The 4,706-nt window shown below is 35.5% G+C and overlaps 1 non-coding gene across 1 annotated transcript; it reads left to right on the top strand.

Moving 5' to 3' along the window:
• Positions 1 to 2,061: 2,061 nt before the first annotated feature.
• Positions 2,062 to 2,133, top strand: TRNAK-UUU. The gene has a single exon. It is a non-coding gene; the product is annotated as a tRNA-Lys (tRNA).
• Positions 2,134 to 4,706: the final 2,573 nt, after the last annotated feature.

The raw sequence follows: 4,706 nt of genomic DNA, 5'->3' as shown, positions 1-4,706 counted from the left end.
GGGACTAAGGACCTTATCATTCCACCACGCTTCCAAACCAATGTCCACGTTGGCTAGACACTATGCCCATACACAACACCACCTATCGACACTGACCCGATGGCTTAACCCAACTACCAGTATTCAATGGGTAGACACTATGCCCATATACAGTGTACGGTGGCTTAACCCACCTACTACCCACCTTAATCTAGCCTATAGGGCTGTCTTCGATGGAGCGGGCTTGGATCGTGATGGTTGGCTCTGATACCAATAATAAGAACCCATGGGTAGAACTCCTCCCAAAAACCGGTCTATGAGTTGCGGGTGCCCATGAGCCCTTTAAGCACCCCACTTAACTTTGGATTAGGCAATGTGGGACTCTAAAGGGTTTAGCTCCTCATATTAATCACTTGCTCAAAATATCGATTTATAGCTCAAAAGTTTATTAAAAGAGAGAAAAAGTGCAAAAACATTTTAATTATTTTTGTATCTTTCATGTACCTACCGGTCCACTAGAATAACTCCAATCTAGTTATTGTATGTTTTGATTCTAAATGAGTTAATTAATTTATAGGCAAAAACACGCTCTAGACATTGTTAACTTTGCTTCCGTCCCACATAATTCATTCGGTGACATGCAAATCAAAATCAACACGGAAAATGGGTTATTTGTCCAAATATTTTTAAAATATGGTTTTAATGGACGAGTAAAAATTAGTATCGGTGAAATGGACTCCAAAAAAATAGCAAGAATGAAACTGGATTCATCCTGTCTTGAACTTAAAAAAGAGCGGGGATAAAACTGGATGCATCCTGATGTAAATTAAAAATAAGAAAAATTATTTGAAAATGGTTAGGATGAAACTGTTAACATCCTAGCTATTTTTACATTCTCGTCCATTTAAACAGTATCAAATTTTACAAGTCTTTTTCACCCAGGAATTCTTGATTTTTGTCTTTTTAACCAATTTGGTGAAACCAACCAACAATGATCATACAAACCAAGCTTATAAGAATTTAATGCTTGACCAGTAAATAGATGAGATTTGTTGCTTTTAAAGCCATTGATCTCTAAGTTTCTATGAGAATTACAAATGCACAATCGCGTAAAACTTGGATATTTATGCCTTCTGAAAAGAAGGATATAACAGAAGTATTGCGGATGCAAAAATTCTGAAAGGTAAGGGTAACAGTTGACAAGACGATTACGTTAGGGTGGTCTTTGTTTTTCGTGTTCTTCAGCAAAGCGGCAGCGGAAATAATTCCTGTAACTCGTGATTTCTTCTTTATCTTGCCTATGTTCTCTTCTAAAATTCCCTTCAAATTTCTCTCGCCTCCTTGGGACTCGAGTAAATCCTCCCTCAGTTTTCTGATCTAATTTCATAACGCATTAGCATTCGCAGTGTCATACTTTTGTCACGTCCCGACTACGATGTGGATGGGCCGCATAGTGAGAGTATGCGGCCCCTCGTCTCTTCTTGACACGTCCGGGTTTCAACGAGATTCCCTTTTGCAGTTTTCTTAAAGTAAAAAACAAAAAGGAATCTAGTAAAAAGCAAAAAGAAATCTTGTTGAAAATTGGACGTGTCAAGAAGAGGCTAGGGGCCGCATACTCCCTATCTCCCACTATGCCGCCAATCGTAGTTGAATTGCGGAGTGAAAAGAAAAAAGAGAAAAAGTTGGAGAAGAAAAGAATCGGAAATAAAATTATGACTCAGTTCTCATATTGACCCGTCAATAGTAAAAGTCCAACCAAGGCCCATGAATATAATATGATAGCAAAGGTCTGCCAAAAATGACAGACATGGATTTCTTATCAAATTGCGTGTGACGTAGTGAGAGACCGAAATACTAACTGCATACACAGAAATGACTCTGACCAGACACAAAAAGAACAATAATCTACTGGATAAGAAGTAATCATAACAATAACTATTCATAGCCAAATCTGTTTCGCATTAAGCAGTAATCATTATACGGAGCTAGAAAAACAAACACCGGCTGTTTTTGCAATGCACCAAAAAGAAAAACTCTCGGATTTGTCGTCATAGTAGTTAGAAGTGAGGCGTAAAGACAAAAGCCGACTTAGCTCAGTGGTAGAGCGCGTGACTTTTAATCCCGTGGTCAAGGGTTCGATCCCCTTAGTCGGCGATGCCGGATGAATTTTTTTTCCGTTTCATCATTTTATTATACACAAAATTGGTCTTTAAACCTGGGTGAAATATATTCTTAGGTTTAGATATTGTTCATATAGCTAAAAAATAGAAAAATAGTGTTCATTTAGCCAAAATGGATATTTCACCCAGAATCTTTTTTATTAATTAATTGGAACAAACCAATATGTCCCTATCTTCTACAAATGTTTACTGGGTTGTTTAAGAACAGAGTACAACAACAAAAAAAAAAAAAAAAAAATTGCTCTGTTTTTGCTCTGTTTTACGAGTTTATTGCAAGCAAAACAGAGTACTAAATCAGAGCAAAAAACAGAGTACATAAAACAAAGTAAAAAACAGAGTATGTAACACAGATACACACATAAAACAGAGTACATAAAAAAGAGTAAAAAACAGAGTTAATTGCTCTGTTTTGCTGTACAAACAAAACAGAGCTTGTATAGCAAGCTAACATGAAAACTACGACGACTGTCAAACACTTCCAGATACCCATAATCACTTCCAGATACATGGTTATACACTTAGATCATCTCCTCTAATCGATTCTTCAAATACACTGGGAAAAAAACGAGTTCATACACAGTTAATAACTCCTGTGGTTGACCTGATATGATTAGGATACATATGAAATTAGCTTTCTGATAACAACATAAAAGGTTATGGAAACATATATTTTACCCTCAGAAAATTTTGAAAGAATTTTCAGTAAAAGTGCTCCCTGGCCAGCCTGCAGATAATTAGTGAATCAACGGTCAGTGGAACTACTCGGATTTGATCAAATTGCAAGACATTTAAAATGCAGCCCATTCAAAAGGAAAATTTGATACATACTTTTGATTCTGTTATTTCCCCATAGCTAGCATGCTCATTCGCCACGGCCACTGGTGAAGAACTTATGCGTGACTTCAACTTTGGAAGTGCTGTTTTAATATGTTGCACTAAAATCTACAAGTAACCGATTGATAAGCATAAGGTATAAATTGGGATTGAAACAGAACTAAAAGATGTCAAGAACCTGATATGTACAAGTTCAGATGCACTAAGACTAGCACTATGAAACTGCTGCACTATAAAATGAGATTGCTGGTTAGTAAACACACTACTACTATTACTTAAACACGTACTCACACATTAAACCTGGATGAAACCAGTTTCATCCTAGTTTAAAAGTGCTGAAATAATATACACCAAAAATTAAACCTAAATAGAACTGATATCACCCTAGTTTTTACTATACTAAACCTGGATGAAAACCATTTTCATCCTAGTTTAAACATGCTGAAATTATATATAACACAAATTAAATCTAAATGAAACTGGTTTCATCCTAGTTTATCTTATATTAAACCTGGATGAAACTGGTTTTCATCCTAGTATAAAGATGCTAAAAAATATACACCACAAATTAAACCTGGATGAAACTGGTTTTCATCCTAGTATAAAGATACTTAATTACATCAAATAACATGAAAACTAGGACGCGGACAAATAACAGAATCAAATAACATGAAAACCAGTTACATCCTATTTTTATGCTAGATGAAAACCAGTTACATCCTCCTTATTATCATCTTTATTAAAACTTCAAATATGCATGTATCATATGAAAACCAGTTACATCCTATCTTAATTCTAGATGAAAACCAGTTACATCCTATCTTAATTCTAGATGAAAACCAGTTACATCCTTAACCATTTAGCCATAAAAACACAGTTGGGCATTTCTTACAAACACTTGTTGCGGCACGACTTCGATAACCAGATGCAAACCATACAATACACATAACCAGATGCAAACCATTTTCATCCACAAGATAAACTTTAAATTCATTACAATAACCAACTAAAATCCAGTTACACCAAATTCGAAATCAATTACAATCAAAAACACAATAAAGGTTAAGAAATTTACCAATTGATTAATGGCATTTCAACTGATTTGAATCCAACCAAAAATTCCCCAATCACATCACATCTTTGCTGATTTCAACATTACCCCATCCTACCAGCATAAAGTGAAGATGAGAAATAGAATATCGATGAAGAAATTTACTTCCAGAGGAGGCGCCGTTGAAACTCATCATGACAGAAATAATCAGAAATTAGATCCAGAATTGAAAGATAAATAGGTATTGATGATTAGGGTTTCTTAGGGTAAAGTCTTTTAACATCTTTTCCAAGGGGATTCAACCAGAAGAGATTGAATTGAGAAAAGGTCATACAACACCGGGAGTTTTCAGAAAATAAAAAATCTTAAATCAAACATGCAATTAATAAGTAGTCCATTCTCGTTTAACGAATTCAAATCAAACATAAGAACCCTAATGCTATACCGCCTTTACCCAAAATCAGATGAATTACCTCTTGTTGTTAGTTTCCAAAATAAACAAAGACGTCGAGTGGTCATGGTGTCGCTGTGAATTGGTTGTGGTGGTGTTTCTGTGAAGAATGAAGAAGAAGGATACGTTGCAGACGTTGATGGAGAGAGAGATGGTAATGGTTTTTTTAGATCTGGTTATGTGGAGGCGGAGAAGACGAGAAGAAATGTTA

This window comes from Papaver somniferum, chromosome 7 (assembly GCF_003573695.1).
Source record: "Papaver somniferum cultivar HN1 chromosome 7, ASM357369v1, whole genome shotgun sequence".
Lineage (NCBI taxonomy): Eukaryota > Viridiplantae > Streptophyta > Magnoliopsida > Ranunculales > Papaveraceae > Papaver > Papaver somniferum.
The sequence above is the reverse complement of the archived record's forward strand: the minus strand, read 5'-3'. Positions and strand labels throughout refer to the sequence as shown.